The 20,133-nt window shown below is 34.3% G+C and overlaps 1 pseudogene across 1 annotated transcript in view; it reads right to left on the reverse strand.

The window, feature by feature from the left end:
- The window catches only part of LOC148603004 (polypeptide N-acetylgalactosaminyltransferase 5-like), a 22,187-nt pseudogene extending 7,814 nt beyond the window's left edge, over positions 1-14,373 (reverse strand). The window contains exons 1-8 of the transcript XR_015916911.1: positions 14,064-14,373; positions 10,461-10,614; positions 7,936-8,102; positions 6,629-6,793; positions 4,814-5,027; positions 2,458-2,575; positions 1,833-2,024; positions 657-785 (exon numbers count right to left, since the gene is read on the reverse strand). The product of XR_015916911.1 is annotated as a polypeptide N-acetylgalactosaminyltransferase 5-like (transcript). The remainder of the gene's footprint in view (positions 1-656; positions 786-1,832; positions 2,025-2,457; positions 2,576-4,813; positions 5,028-6,628; positions 6,794-7,935; positions 8,103-10,460; positions 10,615-14,063) is intronic.
- Positions 14,374-20,133: the final 5,760 nt, after the last annotated feature.

Consider the following 20,133-nt stretch of genomic DNA (forward strand, 5'->3'; position numbering starts at 1 on the left):
GGTAAAAATAACAACATCCTTTCGATTTATTTTCTCCCAACTTTAGTTCCCTACTTTCGTGCGAAATTAGGTATTTTCAAAATCAGTCAACTACGCTGAGGAGGCAACCTGATAGGGCAGGTAACTGAAACATGTCTTTCTTCATTTAAATTACTTTTGTTTATCAATATTGCCACCAAATTTCAAATTTTGATTTGAAGTTTTACAAAATTAGAATGGGTCAATTCTGTGTACGAAACAGTGCGCCTAAATGCAACTGTATAGTGCACCTTCAACACAGTGCCTTCTTTACCACTGATCGAATTGAGTTCATTTTTAATGTTTGTTTGGCCTCAATACGTTTGGCCAAATCATTACATTTTATCACAAATTGTTAAAGAGTAATAATACTTCGACAAGCAAATTTTGCATTCGGAAGTGGGCATATATACACGTGCAACAATCGTATACTAAACTAATATCTATTTCTCCTAAATTGTAAATACAAAACAATACATAAACTTGAATTTCACAACCATGATTGCATAGCATATATGATGTCTTACAGAATGAAACAAACCAAAACGCCTGCATGAAGAACTTTACCTAGTTAGAACCCAACCACACTCATGCTATAAATGTCAACTTTCCTTAAAACTTTACTATGTCATACTTACATGCCCAGTCGCATGACAGTCATACGGAAGAAATAAGTTTGGATACACGTTCTTCAAATACCAGTCAAAACTGTGGCAATTAAGGGAATCTCTTAAAGATTTACGTTCGGAAACATCACCAAAATCGAACTGAAAAATCAGATATCATGACAAGTAATGCCTAGGTTGCTTTTTACTACCGATTGATACTCTTGTATTACAATTTATTGCGCAAAAATACGTATTATGATAAGTTTAACAATAAAATGATAGACAATAGCGCAAAATCTTATACAATGTTTATAAATTATTCTTGTCATTGTGTCCATTAAAAATAGACATAAAAAAAACCGGTTTCTCTTAATTTTACCCTTATCGTATTATATACTACAGCAGCAAAGGTTCTGACTCTTTCTGTGTAATAGCATTGAATTTTCAAATACCGAAAACACTGAGGCTTCATTCCTTGCATTGGGCATGATAGAACCACTCGGTGATATATTTGGCTTCCTATTTCAATAGTTTTGGTTTTGAGTTCCTCATGTATAAATGAATGTTTTGATTTGGTTTTCGTATATATTTGATTGAATACTGCTGGTGATATATTACTCCTTGAAATACGTGTACAGCATATCGAAATTTGCAATATATACGGTTGGTATTATTTGTATTTCAGAATAAAGCATTTGAGAATTGACAAAATAGTCCTTCCACCCATTAGCAAAGTAACAAGAATTGTTCGTTTTCTCTCTTACTAACCGCTCCAGATAGGCCTTTCGAAATTTTCGGACATTTTACAAATCAAACGTCGTTTGACAATCGGATAATGTTGGGTTAAATCATTCACCTTTTCCCGACTTTGAAAAAAGATTCTTGCATTTTCGAAGAGGGCTGAATGTAGCGTCTAGAGTGAGTTTGGAACGTCAGACGCTGTTCAGAACTTGATATTAGTGTTGTGAAAATATTGACATCACTAAAGGTTATTGCATGCTCACATTAGCATTTTAAAACTTTGACATGGCGAAGTTTATTGCATATTCGGATTTGTGTTGCAAAATATTGCAACAAATACTCCTTTTCAATAACTGATACGGATAGGCGAACTCGTTGTGAGATATTCTGTCTAGGAAATATTTTTGCAAACTCTCATAAGTATTGTTTAATATGCCATCATAATAAAGGTTATTACTAACTCACAATTGTATTGTAAAATATTCTGTCGTGATAAAGATATTTATAGTCATCCATCCAAACTTCGGCTAACCTAAGACTGTTCTTGATCAGTACCTGTATGCCATTTCCTTAACACGAGTACGGCATAGAATTTCTGAACATGTGACCTACATGTGAACATGGAACTATTTCAAGCATACCTCCACACATCCATGTCTGAAATAAACATATCTACAAATTAAGATACGCATCAAATTGCAAACAGACTGTCTACGTTTCGTATCTGTTTTCAATATCTGGCATATCTACTGTTTCAGTATTGTACTCTCTTATACACTTAGAATTGTACAATTCAACTATGTAAATGTCTTGCTTTATGTAAATGAATGCTTACAGATGCAAGAAAAAATTATGAAAATATTCCAATACAGTGTATATGTACCAGTCGATATAATACCTGCATCTACACTTCATGACAAAATACAATACAATCGTTATGACAGAAATGTCTTTAATATAATAATACTTTTTTTAGGCGTAGAGTCGTAACTGCTATGCCCTCCTACGCTTTTCGGATAGACAATTGGACAGTTAGAATACTTAAAACAGAACATTACTAACGAATGATAAAAAATGAATGCTACGGTACCTTAAATGACAGTTCCAAGTTTTCAGCTCCCCAGATAAAGAAACCCGCATCATATGTTCCAAGAAACTTAAAATATTCGACACTGATTGCAAAGCAGCACCCAAGAAGAGTTGGCGAGCTGTACAAAAATAATGTGAACATTATATTTTAGGGGGTTTCGATCAATAAAGTACACCCTTTCCAAACAGAACAATAAGTAATTTGTACCAAAGTCAATTTCTTTTATAACACACACAACGAATAAAAAAGAAGTCCGTTTTTTTGCATCAGGATAACCTTACAGTGATTCAGATAAAAACAAAAAACAGGCGCACAATGGCATCATGTAATTACAAATTTGCGAACTTTTTACCAAATTCCATTCAGTGTTTTCGGAGGAGTTGCGGATTAGAAGTAGGAGCAGGCGGACACCATGACCACTATATAACTCATGCTTTTCAAGCCGGTGAATTAAACAGATGAAGTCAATTTGACAGATTAGGTTTCAAAGAAGGCAGATAACTAACGAAACAACTTACGAACTCGAATGAGAAATGAAATATTGTTTGATTAAGGGATACTTTAGATCAACCTCTCGAAACATAAACCTTACATATTTGATATTTTTTTTCAATGCACGTTCATTGAAACTTCGAATCCCTTATATGGAAACCTATAAAGTGTACATAATTTGCCAATATTTTGTATATAGAAACCAGTTATTGGCACTGCAAAGATGTAAGGACCTAATAATATGAATAAAACATACTCATTCAGAAGCACTCCAACATTAGAAAAAACATTTCAAAACAATTAGAATAGTTTTGGCACTAGATTTTAATCGTGCTCCTCATTTAAACGTTTCGAATCGTTACGTATTCGATGATAGATAAACTCACATACTACCTTGGACGTAATCTTAAATACTGAGTCTACAGCTTTATCTTATGTTTCCGGTTTCATATTCTGGCTATTTCGTACTTGTTTGTCTCAACAGTGAATATATGAAATTGCATTGCTTCATTGTATAACAATTAAATGAAAACTCAGAGGTATAGTTCCCCATCCGTTCGATTGTTTCTGAAATATTGCTCATCGAAATAATTTCAAGCGCTTTGATTATATCAATTTTACCACTTCCTCTCTCAAACCACTCGTTTATAAGAAGAAAAACTGTGCTATCAATATAGCCACCAAAAATATAGATAACGGTGAAGATATTGGAAACCAGTTTATTTATTTTTTATTTATAATGTTGGAAATTTAAGATGAAATAAACTCCTGTTAAAATCCATTACGCTTTACATTTGAAAACATATATGGCGTCAGAGCTCCTTCTGAAAGTGTTATTTCCTTTTTTTTGGCATATTTCTTCAAACGAAAATGGCTACTGAGAATGAGGTAAATTCACGATATGTAAACAACCATGGAAGTGGTCATTTGTATACTTAGTCCTTAGTGAAAGTTTACGAACATTTATGATATTAGAACTTTTTTGCAAGGGAATACCTAACAAATTAAGTAGTGCTCCAGCTAAGAATCATGCAAAATGTAATTCATGGGTAAAAAATTTTATTTTTATTTTTGATATTTTGTTTGAATTACCATAGTAAACAGAAATTAACATTCAGATTTTTTTTTACATAACCCGTGTTCTTAGGAGATAAAAATTATATAGTAGGTACTGAAGATTTCAAAATTAAGGGAGATAACTCTGTGAATGACACTCAAATAAAAAAGAATCTATTGGATTTTCAATGTTGATTATTTGCTAAGGGAAGGCAGATTTGAATGAATAATTACACATTTCATATTGTATAGACCCATAAAACTACTTAATCACAAAAATAAAAATATGTAGCCTTTTCTTCGGGTGTATCACATTTTCAGATTTTGCAGGATTCTTACTGCTACTTAAATAGAACCAAATAGAAACAAAGGAAATAAATAAAAATGAATACTAAGCCCATATACACCTTTAAAATCTTTTGAAAGCCAATTTTGCTTACCTATGAATAATATAAGGAGCAGATAGTTTAAGACATACACTGTCCATTGCATCTCTGGTGGCACCACACAAAGATTGGAATGATTTAAAAGTTCAACTTATGCCATTGTATATAAATGTTAATCTGAATGAAAGTTCTCCTGTGCAGAGGATATATTCGCTATTTCAAAGTTTACACCCCTACTAAACTCAGTACTTTACCCCGTCTCTGTATGCAAATTAGTACAGTACAATAGAAAAATCTCCCTTTGCAAATTTGTAACGAGTAGTGTTCATGCTTTTGCGGTTTTATTTTCATGTATAGAAGTGAATCAGATTGCGGTAATAGTTACTGTGGTGTTAGGTCATTAAATAAACCTTAAAATATACCTTACTGGGTTAATCACACTTGTTCTATTTTTCTTTTGTTCAGCTGATAAAGGTCGCCAGTTAAAATTAAGATCGAAATCAAACCCGCCAATCATAAGATTCTGTATATCGGCTGGACGGAATTCAAAAGTCTCGTGGGATATATGGTCTGCTAGAGGTACAGCAACTGTTCGATTGTTTTCTTTGATTCGCTCCAATAAGGGCTCGAGCCAACCTACATAAATGATTTAATTAACTCATGGTGACGTCAACTACAAAATTTCCTAACTTGGTTGCAAAAATCCATACCTATTTATTCTCCCAAATTAGGTAAGAAACTCCAACAAAATCAATGAAAAAATAAAATAAAATTTCATTACATCGTAAGACTTGTGGGAGGTTTTTGGTTAAAATGACTATCTTTTCTGTAAACAATACCAAATAACTGAATTTTTACATACAAAATTTGCTTTACGTGAAAATCTCCCAACATAAACAAGGGTCAATGGGGAAGAATCTCTCGCACGAACTTTTCCAATGTTAAACAGGTATGAAAAGCATAGTTCAGCCTTCCTCGGTAATCACTGTAACATTTCAATTTATTTGTTTGTTTGTTTGTTGGGGTTAACGTCCGACCAGCAATATTTCATATTTCAGCCATATTCAGACGATGAACATGAAATGGATGATAAAATGAACATGAAACGACGATGAAACGAAAAAAAGGACGGAACACAAGGACAACAGGGTTGGCAAATTTTGATTGCCACTAGAAAAAGGGGGCGGGTAAGGTCGAGCAATTTATTTGTACGTTGTAGGGTAATTTCCCTGCTCAAATTTAATGTTTTTCTATACATGTTTTATTTCATTTTTCCAAGATATTTTTTTCTTAAAATGTTTATTACATGCAATGACAACTTCAAAAGAAGTAACGTTATACTAGTAACACATGTACATGTTCAATTTCTATTGTACAGCAACACAGTTACACATTTCTACACTTTAAAATAACTTGTACTCGACCAAAAAAAAAAGATGACAAGGTCACATGATGTCAGAAAATGTCCTGATAGGTATAGAATCTAGTCGAAATCCACAAATTACATTACGTTTTAAAAAATGTGTATCATATCCATTAAAGTCGGTGTCGCGAACTTGTTTGAATTGGACACAATTCTTATTATTCCTTGAACTGTGATAGGGAAAATGAAAGTAGCATGCACGCATCAACAGTAATTTCGTAAAACACATCTACGTTTGGGACAAATTACAATATCTGCTAGAGTAATACATGAGCACGGTATAGAGACGCGTTGTTGATTCTGATTTCCACTTCGAAATAACACAAAATGGCATTGTTATACATAGCATATGCAAGGCATGTTTAAAGTTGTCAGATTCGGTAGCACTGATTTCACAAAAAGTTCTTGTCCTTAATCTCTTAGCAGTTCATAAATAATTGAACGTGTAATTCAACATATTTTCACGTTTATTTTTGACTCAGAATCATTACTGTAATGTTTCATTTCAAATTTTAATACATACATAACTACTGTGAAAGTACTATTTTTCGTGGGATATCAATTTTCGTATATTTTGTGGGTAAACCAAATCACGAATTTTGGATCGCAAAGAAAAGGAGATTTCCTTTGATGTGGACACTGAAAGCCTCCAAACAACGAATTCAAGAATACACGAACTTGTGTTTCTTCCCTAATCCACGAAAATTGGTATACCCGATTCAAAGTACTTTCACGGCAATTAAGGCAATGTTCAAATCTATTATGTCCTAAATTCCATTCATTAAACATTGTTGTTTCGTACAATATATCTTACCTTCTGTACATTCACAGTGAGAATCAAGAAAAATGGCAACTTCCGTCCTGACTTTAGAAAATCCAAGTAACCTTGCTTTTACTAACCCAGATCTTTTCTTCAGTCGAAAGAGATGAAGAAAGGGAAATTTGGACACCTCTTTTTCCAATTGTTCGCAAAGATGATCTGAAATTCATAAATATAATTAAATTAAGGTATTGTCATGGTTATGAAGATGTTATAAGGTGTTTTTATATCCTGTTTAACTAATATGAGTAGTATGATATAACGAGTTTTAAGCATCTGCTGACTGATACAAACTATACACTTCAAAATTGACCATTATAATACCATTTACGTTTGATTTTGTGGTTGCTTTGGCTGATATGATTAAATAAACATGATTGATTGATTGATTTTTGGGGTTTAACGCCCGAGTAGCGATGAAATGATGATGACATGAAAAAGGGGTGGGACACAAAGATAATGAGGTTGACAAATTTTGATTGCCACCGGTTTGTTTGTTTTGTTTGTTGGGGTTTAACGTCCGAGCAGCAATATTTCAGCTATAATCAGACGATGAACATAAAATGGATGATAAAATGAATATGAAATGAAAAATGGGATGGGACACAAGGATGATAGGGTCAACAAATTTTGATTGTCACAAGATAAAAGGGAGGGATGGGGAGAGTCGGGCAATTAAGCCTGCTGTGGCAGAGCGCAAAGGTTCCTACTGCTATTGAATGTCACAGCAGGGTTCTTTAACATGCGAGGAACGTGGCATCTTTCCCACCACGGTGCACCACTATGGTTTGCGGTCAGGTTTTCGGTATTATAGCCTGACAATCCCAGCATTGAACACGCCAGGGGTACCCCATTCCACCACCTGGGGCACACATCCCAGTTGCTCTGTGGGCAGAGCGCCTAGCTCCGGCTAAGTTTCTGAGCACTATTTAGTCGCCTTTTACGACAAGCTTAGCGCTGCTGCGGCCTGTTCTTTTGACACCCGGACCTGCACGGGGCTTTAATAAACATTATCGCGAGTAGAAATTTAGACGGTTGACGATAAAAACAACAAAAAACAAAACAAAACAAAAAAAAAAAAAAAAAAAAAAAAAAAAAAAAAAAAAAAAAAAAAAAAAAAAAAAAAAAAACACAAAGCAAAAACACTGAATATCATATTTCGCATTTTTAGCAGTAATGAAAATAGCAAACTTAAGACGTTTAGAGTTCTTTAAGCTGAACCATCCAATTACATTTGTAATTAGTTATTCTGTCGAAATTTAAAAAAAAAACTATGCATATAATAAAAATGAGAAAAAAACCTTGTGTTGAGGCATCATCAACAAGGAATATCTCCTTCAGTAAATGAGGAGGTGAAGTATTAAGGATGCTGTAAATAGTTCTCCAAAGTGTGCTCCATGCTTCGTTGTGAAATATTATTACAACTGAGGCTTCAGGTAGTAACTTTGTGTACCTTCTAGTCTTGCATCTAAATATAAGATTTAATACAACATTTCAATTAATAACATAACGATGAAAATATAGAAATCGATAAGTATTCTGTTAATTTTTTTGTAAACACATTTTTGAATAGTTAACTAGGGGAAACAAATATCATTTAAATGAAAATTACGGAAACACAATAACTATTCGAATTAACAAATTCAAGTGGCACCACTTACACCAAGACAATCTATAAGAGAGGTTAGTCCTTGAATCACGTGTACAGCATATCGAAATTTGATAAATATATATACGTCTCAGAATGTGACGACTCTATTCGCTACCTGCTCCATCGGATCAAATTAATACAGGGAAAATAACGTAAGCATAGAAGGGTCTGAAAAATTCCCAACGATGTTAGAACTGTCAAATTTGCCAAGCAAATATTTGGTCGTTCCCTCTGCGGAACTCGAACTCGTACCGCTGTGACATTTATGGCAACACATACCACCTGCACACAGTCCAGCGCCCTAGGCCACTCGGCCAGCAATCGTCTGAATATAGCTGAAATATTGCTGCTGGAACGTTAAACCCCAACAATCAATCACTCGGCCAGCTAGGCTATATAAAAATATAGCTTTCGCTGGCCGGGTCATTCTTCCTCGTAGGATTAATCTAGGGCTGTAATTTAATACACGATTTACACCATGGTACATGTAGTACGGGGACAGCTCATCTACATGTAGGTGTTATCATGTAGGATAGAATATATGTCACAAGTCAATAGTATACAGACGTATTAAAATGTAACGACTATTCGCTACACTGCTCCATCGTATCGAATAGAGTCGCAGTTAACATTATGATACTAATACTGACAAATTTAAATTTTATACATTATGAAAATTAAAAGCGTTTGCACTCATACCAGTACGTTTTGCAAAAGAAACATGCCATTTTTTGTCAGAATTTTGATTGAAGTGTTAGTGTCACAGTCACTAACATGATGCCAATATTTTCAATTTCTACCTATTCTGCATTGATTTTAGACCCGTAGGGATAAATTTGGATGCTCACACTCATAAATTTTGCCCAAAAAAAATTAGAATTTCGATTGAAATATGTATGCCCCAGTTACCAGTATGATACTAATAATGACAATTTTGACATTTTATACAATGATTTTTTTACCTAAATGTAAATTAAAAGTATTTGCACTCAATAATTACTTTCATCTAGAACTTCGTGAAAAATTACTAGTTCAAGCCTTTTTTTACACTTTAAACTGAATCATAGACCTGTAATTAAGTAAATCTTATTACCTAAATTTAATTACAGGTCTATAACAGAATGTAAACTATATTATATATACACGTAAACAGTGATTTTAAACAATGTGTGATTAAGCCATGAGGCGCCGAGTGTTAGAAATGAATAACGAGTGTTTGTGGAGTCTGAGTGATAATCATTGAAACTTGGTAGGTGAGCGCTATATCGTAAAACTTTCATGATTCGTTGCACAATTTGAAATTTTAAAATGATAAAAATTACACCACACAGAAAAGATTTACCATTTGGAACAATTTTCATTATTCCCGTTCTAAATAATGACATCGCGCAGAATAGATTCAGTTAGCGCCAGAAACTGTCCACGGGTATAACAGTGAAGAACAGCTTTTCGTATTTCTTTGTCATGACCCAGGACAGTTTCTGTCAGGATTTGTCAGGGAATAGGGCAAAGTGGGTTCTGACCCAGGACAGCCTCTGTCCGGATTTCTGTTCTATCCTGAAGAAGTTTTCCGCAGAATTTTAGAAAGCACCCGAGTTCAACTCTATTTTTAGAAGGCTCGTTTGTTTGTGAACTATTAAACTATTAAAACCTTTGCTTTTCGTGTTGTGTGAATCTTACAACTCAGAGAATTTCAACTGCATATATGAAATCCCATTTTCTAAAAGCGGCTTAATGCCTTGTTAGTACATATAGCAGACATAATTTAGAGACATTAACACTGAGGTCATTAACATTCTAATACTTTAACCCTGATTATGATAATATTTTCGAAATACTGAAATACATGTATATGTATGACGATCCTCAGTCTGACAAAACAAGAATGGCTCAAAAAAAAAATCTTTCTATCGGAAGTGACGTTTGCAGTTATGTAATTGTTTAAAGTTTTGACGCAGACGCACATATGTATCGCATATTCCCGTTGGTCGAGAATTCAGCAATAAAACAACACAACGGTGCATTATTAATAAAGTTAGATGTTATTTGGGTACAAACAGCTGCGTCCCTCATAAGTATAGTCTCAAATCATATTATACTTTTTAAGATATTTAAAAAAAAATAACAGTCATGTTCCAATGAAGCCTTAACGTACAGAAGGAAAATCAAACTCACAGAATGTGTCTATGGTCTCCTGCATAACGATTAGTTGGAATCAAATCGCTAGCATACTGATTAAACATGTTATTCTTCCACCCTGCGTCGTATTTTCGTTTTTCAGAAGTAGACAAGTCGTTGATGCTAACCAGGACACCACGACCATTTGCCCCTGAAATATGATGCAACTTTTCAGCAGTGTATTAATTTCCACTGTTACCACAGTATATGACATTTTATGTAATCTAGGTGGTCCTTTTAATTTATGCATATTGAAAAATAAAGAAGATTTTTATTGTCCTACGGGCAAGTATAATTGAACGTTGTAAAACTAATCTGAGCTTTATCCAAGTGAAATGCAGCCTTTAATTTTTTAGATATATTCAAGAAATCATGGACAAAATAAGAAAATAAATAGCCTGGAAACATCTAAATAAAAGCTCTGGACTTAAACCGCTCACCAGAATGCTTCTGTATTGTTTATTAATTTGTTGGCTTGATACACTCAACACTTTTTAATAATACAAAGTTAGAATTTTGATAGTTTAAAAATATTTATTTGCTACAATATCAGCAACGGGATTGGACCTCTCCCGGTATAAACACTGATTTTAGTGGTACATGTATACACAATGACGACAATTACATATATATATATATAAACTACAATAAAAATCAGATCATTTCTTGACCATAATAAATATACGGTATCTACAAGGTGACTGGAGAGAAAGAAGTGTTTTTTTATCATGAAAACCGGTTCGTATTTTTGATAAATGGTTACATGATAAAATATAAACATTTTAATTTACAGTTAAATTTTCCTATGAATTATATTTATCTTTTTCATCCCATAATTATAATAAATGGGAGGTTTTGAAATGGGTTGATTGATTCGCTCTTTGAAAATGCCTAAACTTCTGAAATGCCTTACGTCAGACTTGAGTAAGTTCCGATCTCTGATTGCGCTAAAACCGAATGATTTACTAGTGCTAGCGAAACAGTGCTGTTGTACAACGTAGTCATTTTTGTTTCGCAGGTTATAATGTGTTACCTCATTTACTAATGGGGGTAATAAATCAATAAGATATTCTGGGGCAGTATTATGAATAATATAGAAAAGGTTGAGGCGTCGATGTTTTCGCCTATCAGGCACGAGACCGCAATTAATTTTCAAGTGCATTTCAATATACACATTTGAGCAGATTAAAAAAATTCCACCGGCGCAAACTGAATAAAACTTCTCTGGCCTAAAGATATGTACAAACATGATTTTATATATAAATTGTAGAAAATTTTACCATCATTTTCTGAAATTAATACATATAATTCGGAGATGGGGTAAACATGACAAATGAACTGAGTTAAAAGTCCTAAATTTTAACCTTCTTCCTCTGAACCAAATCACAACTTCAAGTCAGATTTGATTAATGAAAAAAAAATCCCATGTAATTTTAACCTATTTTCTACCAATTAGAGGCAAAACTTCAGCAAATAAGTTTCCAGTAAAAATATGAAAAAATGTGGAAGGTACCTACTACCAAAGTTGGAACTATATATATAACTATACAACGAAAACCAAGGGGAATCAATTGTGTTCTCGTACCATCAATTAACCGTTCCCATGCGGTCTCAAAGTAAAGAGATTCCCTGCAGGGAAACGGGGCAAACATGTAACTATCCTGCCAGCTTCTAGTTGTATTTTTTTCTAAAATATCAGATTCTAGCTCTAGACAACAATCCCAAACCTCACGCATACTCCATTACAGGTCGAGTAGCATCAAATATATACGAGCTAAATTAACTTTATTCAACACATATTTAAGCTTAAGCACGCATAATTTTCTACTAACAGACAGACCAACATTAAGAATATGCGTGTGAAATTTACCATTGCTGTCAAAACTAGACGCCTAGATGCTTATACGATGAAACAAATTGTACTCTTTCATCTTTAAATAATAAGCTGATATCATTATTAGTAGTAAGCGATGCTTTTGTCTTATGAGAATTGAATTTCACCAACCATTTACGAGACCACAAAACTAAAGTTTCCAAATCGAAATTCAAAATATCTTCGATAGTATGAGGATGTTGAGAGGAATGTGTCGTCTGCAGACAGTCTTGTAAGACTTAAGAGTTCGTGTGCTATATCAATGACATATACATGTATTAGGAACAACAAGGTCCCTAAAACTGATCCCTGAGGAACGCCTGCATGGGTGTGTAAAGTTGACGATCTAGAGTTTCTTATGAAAACACATAGAGTTCTATTAATTAAATAACTCTCAAACCATCTGTGTAAATTACCATGAAAGCCATAAGCTTTTAAATTAACTGAAAGTCCTGCATGCCATACCCTGTCAAAGGCTTTTGAGGTGTCACAAAAAACGACTGCATTTAAACCTTTATCTTCTAAGGACATAACAATTCTATGATGAATATCTATCAGCTGGTGAACAGTTGAGTGATCTGGTATAAAGCCAGATTGATACTTATATAATAAGTTGTTTGTAAGTAAATTGTTAAATACATGTTTTAAAGCAACTCTTTCAAATACCCTGCCAACAGGTGATAACAATGATATTGGCATATAATTTTGAACTTCCGATTTATCTCCCTTCTTAAACAGAGGCAATAAACCAGAAATTTTCCACATACTTGGGAAGCTTAAAAGAAATATTAAACAGTATTGTAAGAGGAAAGTTTATTGCATCTTTGGTATTTTTTAGCATATGATGACTGATGCCATCAAGACCCAAAGCTTTGCAAGTTTATGAGTTCCAAGGATGTCACGAATTTCAACTTGAGTAATTTAGAGTTTTTCAAAGGAAGCATCAATGCTTCTCTGAAATACCGGTTATTCAGTGCCCGTATCATCAAAGTAAGACACTAGGTAAAAATATATATTAAAAATATCTGCGTTTGTACGATCATCCGGAATTAATTCATCATTTGCGTTTTTAGCTGAGTAATCATATTGGATTCCCCTGAACATTTTACAAGTTTTTAAATCATTGACCAGTACGATTTAGAATTAGAACCAGAAAATTCATTTAATACGCAATCAGCGTTAAGATAAAATTTCTCTTTGCTATGCTCTTTCACATTATTAACGTGATTCCACTGTTTTTTTTATCTTTTCTAATAGTTGATTCTGACTTAGAATTTCTCACAATTGTGTGGAGACCTTTTTCTGATCTCGCGTAGCAATTCAGAACTGAAATTGAACCACACCTATCATTTGAACGAATGGTAATCTCCCTTTGAGGAACACATTCGGTTATAGATTTTGAGAACTAAACTATAGACTAAATTAACGTTTACTTCGCTCATTTATACCAGGAACACAGTCAGCCGAAAAATTCTAAATTAGGGAGTACTTACCTTAGAAAATAGTTTAAAAAAAAATTCACCAAACTTTTGATTGACATTAGGAAAAGTATAAGTACATTTGTTTTAGCAAAAATTATCTAGGAGAAGAATACTTTCAAAAACTAATGCGTGAGCGTTAGTTGACCTCCCCTGTGGCTTCTTAAAAGCTAAAACAAGTACTTATTCGTGCATGAGAGCTGCTACATACTCGATCTATTCAAACTCTTAATCTTTTAGACCTCATACCTACTGGAGAATCGCTGATGTTTACTTTCCAATTGTTAATGTTCAGATCTTTTTTCCTTGGGTACAGATTTGTATCGTCAACGTTGTTTTTCTTTGCAATATTAATTGCAATATGCTTATCCTGTTCGTTTGCAGTAATGAATAATTTAGCGTCTTCAATCTGGTTGACTCTGTCATCCCGTTGGGTGTCTTCCTCCGATTTGTTCAAAACAATAGTATATCTTTTGCTGGTAAACAACACTACGCACATCCACAAGAAACAAAATAAAATGGTGAAACGGATAAGGAACTTCTTGTCTGCTCTTCTCATTTCACATTACAATCTAAAAGAAAAGGATAATTGTCGCAATCAATTTATATGATTCTTGAAGTCAAACGCGTTTAAATTTAAACAAATTAGGTACAGACTATTATATTCTAAAAGGGAGGGGCTGGGATTTTATGTTGGGTTTGATTTTTTTCGCGCACGCGCAAAAATAATAAATTTATTTCAGCAGATGCAGGAGTTAAAAAAACAATATTGGAAAATGTAAATTGTTGAGTGATAGTGGAAATGTTGAATCATAAGTTTTCTTTCCAAGACTGTGTAAACAATTGGCTCAATAATTTCTTTTTTTTTTCGAAATAATCCCACCCCTTAACCCACTCAGTATAAAGCTGGTCGATGCTTTACAACTATTTCTCGTTTATTTCTGTTTAATTTAACCATATAACAAGAGTATATGCATGTCGAGTAAGGCTTTTAGAGTTCAAACGCTAATAAATCAAAGTACTTAAGTTCTGAGTCAAAGAAGACCTTCATAGTTTGCTCTGTTCACATTTTAAATCATAAAAAATGGATTGTACAATATTTAAATAGGGGAAAGTAATTTTTAAAACTCTAGATCTGTTTCGAAGGAGAGGGGAATATACAGTTTTACCCTTGTCTATTTTTCCTTAACAGTTTTTTTCTAAGCAACTACTAATCAGAGCAGCTTGAAATTTTACAGCATTCTTCCCGTAGGTATGTCATTTGATGGTATTCATTTTCGAATAAATCGACAAATTCCTGTTTACCGATGACTTTGTTTATATTTGACTTTCAAATTATATTCTGAAAGTTGAAATTTTCTTTGCAATTTTCTAAGCATCTACTCATCACAGCGCTTTGAAATTGTAATAATAATTATATTCTTCCTGTAGTTATGCCATATAGTGGGATCTATTTTCGGAAATTTCTGTCTACCGAGGACTTTCCTTCTTTTAACATTACATTTTGCAAATTGAAATTTTCGTCAAACTTTCTCAGCAACTACTCGCCCCGTGCAGGTCCGGATGTTAAAAGAATAGGCCTGCAGCAGCGCTAAGCTTGGCGTAAAAGGCGACTAAACAGTGCTCAGAACCCTAGCCGGGGGCTAGGGCGCTCTGCCCACAGAGCAACTGGGATGTGTGCCCCAGGTGGTGGAATGGGGTACCCCTGGCGTGTTACATGCTGGGGTTGTCAGGATATAACACGGAAATCCTGACCGCAAACCATAGTGGTGCACCGTGTTGGGAAAGATGCCACGTTTCTCGCACGTTAAAGAACCCTACTGTGCTATTCTCCCGGAGTAGAAACCATAGGGCTCCACCACAGGAGGCTAAATTGTCCGACCCTCCCCACCTCTCCCTATTTCCAGTGGCAATCAAATTTAGTCGACCCCATTGTCCTTGTGTCCCATCCCTTTTTCATTTTATCATCATTTCATGTTCATTTTATCATCAATTTCATGTTCATTGTCTGAATATAGCTGAAATATTGCTGCTCGGACGTTAAACCCCAACAAACAAACAAAAAACATATGTAGGATATAAAATCGAAAAAATTGACAACTTCCTTATAATCGAGGACTTTTATTTTTTTACTTGATATTTTGAAAGTAGACATTTTTGTTGCGTTTTTCTCTGCAACTACTCACCACAGTGACTTGAAATTGTAACATATTTTTTCCGCAGTTGTGCTTTATACTGGTATTCATTTTGGGGAAAATTCAACAGCAACTTCCTGTTTACCGAGAATTTTGTTTTTTTCTTTTGACTATATGGTAGGATCCTATTTTGAACAAATAAATCGACAACAACTTCCTGTTTACCGAGGACTTTGTTTATTTTCCTTATATCGTGGTTGAAAGCGGGGGTGTAACTAGTGAGCCATCGCTCACAGATTTCTTGTTGAATTTTATTCTGTTAGATACAAAGCTTTTTTTCAAGAGATGGTTTATGAACCGAGCAATCAAGACACCTAGACAAAACAAATAGAAGAAAAATTACCCACAACTTTTCAGACACATATATTTGATGATACACATGTTAAAACAATCTCCCATGTTTTGTTTTTTTCTTCTGTTCCACCAATTTCACTACAAAGCATTTGCTCCTGCTTATTACAGGATTGAACCATTTTTTTCACATGTATGCCTGAAAGGCTTTAAAATTAGAATTCTCCCAAAGTCATGTAAGTGCACTGTAGGCTTTTGTAGCTAAACAAATGTTGAACCCTGTCAAAGCATGTGAATTTGCCTTTTTGCTGTCTAATCACCATCAATATGAATTAATACAAAGAGACAAGAGCATCAACACAGCAGCCGTAAGTTCTATCCGATTACCCACGGGAGGATTATGTCACCTTTACAGTACTACAGTTACTAACAGAATCCCAATAAGGAGCAGTCCTGAGAGACTCAAAAGGGTATTCAAACAACTTGTATCTTTCAGTACTTTTGGATTCCATATACTCGATGGCTAAATCAGGAAAAAAAATTAGCAAGTCCTATTCTAATTAACTGCATTGGTGAGAACTATTCCAAATGAACATAAACTGAAGACTGTTGGTGAATAAAATCTTTGCCAACTAAGACAAGAACTGATCTGTTACACATTTTTCAACGGGTTTTGTGTTTATGTGTCTAGATAAAAAAATAACAATAGAAATATAATTATGGAAACTGAGCTTGTTACAATGATTTTGAAACTGTTAACAAGTAACAATATGTAATACAGAGCTGTGTGCAGGATGTTCGTTGGTACATATGTAGGACATACAGCAGCTACATTTTTTATGTTGTTCAAACCTTCTTAAGTTGGTAACATGACTTTAATCATGTTGTAAACAGCAAAAAATGACAAAGCATCAGAAAAGAGCCAAATTAGAGTTTCTTATATAAATATAATAAGGTAACTCAGTGCAAAGAAGACTACAACTATTGCGCATTGATAATTTAAAAAAAGTTTTCCATAATTACAATATTTTATAAAATAAATCCGATTTAAAATATAGAATGACTGAAATAACGCATGTACTTTAAAGTATTGCATACAATTTTAAGTTGATGTTCTCTGAAAAAAAAAAGGAAATGGCATATTTGTTCAAATGTATCAAATAACAGTACTATCTAGTAAAGTAGACATTTTTTTTTACAGAAGTAGACAATTATTTAAATGGTATATTGTCAAACAGAACCTGTTATATTCATATATTCTGCATCATATTTCAATAATTTAACATTACATTTTCGGAGAAATAATGTTACGTCCCTGCACAAAAACGCGAAGGTACTAATTAGCGGTGGACGCAGGTGTAGAAAAAAAATAATCAAAACTTTTTTTATGAAGAAAGAATGATGTCTACATTAGGGGATGTTTTGTGTAGTTACCAATCTTTTAACAAATAACAGCAACTTTTTCCTTAACCTGACAACCCGCAGGGGCGTAGCTAGGCCTGTTTTAGTTGTACGCAAAATTATGGCTAGGGGTCTTTGGGGGGGGGGGTCGCTCAAGGCCCCCAGTGAGTCCGGCAAGGCAAAGCCCTGAGGGAAACTCCTAAATTTTAACGATTTTGGAGCCAGTTTTTCAGAGCCTACACTACGTTCATGGTATGCATATGTGTTAAATAATCTTTATTTCATCTTTAAAATGTGTGTTTTTATTTTTGTTACTATTTCCGAAAGTACGCAACTGCGTATTTGCGTATAGGCAGCTACGCCCCTGACCCGGTAATGTTTTCCACAAGTTTCTTTCAAATATATATATTTCGCGATCCTAGGGTCGCTTATCATATTGACCTACAGGGAACCAGTGAGATTACGTTTCTCCTACGGTCACGTGAGATATTAATACGCATGGAATGGTTGGCGACTGTTCGACTGTCACCATTTGATCAAACAGTGCGATGCAACAAGTCGTAAAATAGTGCTAGTGAATAAAATGATGGTTTTGATAAACTATGGTTATTTTTAATCCTTTCCATTTCACGTTTCACTCTTCCATTGACTATGGACTGTGCCTAGGAACTTGATCGCGGATGCTTGTGAGTGCTACTGTAAAATATGATAGCCGCTTAACGAAGCACGATTTTGTGTGATGCCTAGGTCAATTTCAGCCACTATCGTGGCTTCTTTGACTAAACACAATCCAGCAATCACGACGATAAAAAAATAGAAATAAACAACAAAGAACATGATATACACTTCATAGCATGTACTCAGATGTAGGGACAACAGTAGTCCTAGATTGCTCTGACGTCCTATTTGATTTGCCAGACAAGCTGGGGCCGTGGGACGTCATAGCGCGTCCCATATAAAAAATACGGGATTGAGCGCACCAACTTTGACTCACGCTATGAAACTTAAAATTTACTACTTTATTGGCTCTTGAAAGTTAAGTTAGGGTATTTAATGAAAGTTTGTACTATCAAGAATATTATGTATATACTTTTCTGCAGTATTTCGTGTTTTGAGAATAGAAATTTAAAATAATTAACAAAATATTGTAACTAATATGAAGTTCAACATCACGATGTCAAATATTGCGATTTTTTGGTAAAAGTAAGCACTATGCAACTTTCGTACAGAGTGAAAAACATGTCGATAGTGTTGTGTGATGTATATGCAACAATGAATAAATGCATTTCCTTTAATTTACACAGTTTCGACTTTCTAGCAAAATCCGGTGTTTTTGATATTGGACGAGTACTGACGTCCCACGGCCTAAGCTTGTCTGGCAAACCAGCCGCTGGACGTCAGAGCAATCTCGAACTAGGGCAACAATAAATGATTGATTGATTGTTGGGGCTTAGCGTCCGAGCAGCAGTATTTTAGCTATATTCAGACGATGAACATGAACTGGATGACAAAATGAACATGAAATGATGATGAAATGAAAAAATGGGATGGGATACAAGGATAGTAGGGTCGACAAGTTTTGATTGCCACTAGAAACAAGCATTCTGACAGTATTGTTGATGCAATACAGTGTCCCCTTTCGGCCTTTGAACTCATTGCCTTTATGAGATGTTTTTATATATGTGAACTAACAATGGATTGTGTTATTTTTTAACAATCAAGAAAAGATAACTCTTGAACAGCAAAAGCAAATTCCATCAAACTCAAACCTGAGCTTCATTTTACAGTAGATAATAACATTTTTGAATTACAGAAAGCTGCATAAAGACATTCTCTTTCTATCACCTGGAAAGTTGAAAAAAACTTCGTTATTATGAATTAAAGGGCAAATCACTCTAGAATGACAGCAGCAATTTGCATCAAAATGATGAAACATAAAATTTTATGTAATTTTCTATGCCATTTTGCCGCAATAATATTTAAATTTAATTTGTAACTTGTCATGATAAGACTGGCTAACAAATATGAAATCAATTGGATGAGGTATTACAAAGAAAAGTCTGGAAAACATAAAATTTTATGAAAATTTCAATGTCCAAGGGACACAATTTCTGTAAAAATCATTCAATCGCAACATCATTCGAACTTAACTTGTAACTTGTCATGATAAGACTAAATACCAAATATGAAACCAATTGGATGAGGCATTACAAAAAAAAGTCCGGAAAACCAAGTGTGACTGACGGACTGACAGACTGACGGACGGACGGAGTGCAAATCTAAGTCCCCTTTCGGCATTTGCCGAAAGGGGAAAAAAAGGAAGGGATAGGTAAGGTCGAGCAATTTAGCCTGTTGTGTCAGAGCGCAAATGTTCCTACTCCTATCGAATACCACAGCAGAGTTCTTTAACGTGCGAGGAACGTGGCAACTTT

Source organism: Perna viridis, chromosome 11 (genome assembly GCF_037379345.1).
Source record: "Perna viridis isolate PV_CMFRI_1.1 ecotype Kerala chromosome 11, ASM3737934v1, whole genome shotgun sequence".
Lineage (NCBI taxonomy): Eukaryota > Metazoa > Mollusca > Bivalvia > Mytilida > Mytilidae > Perna > Perna viridis.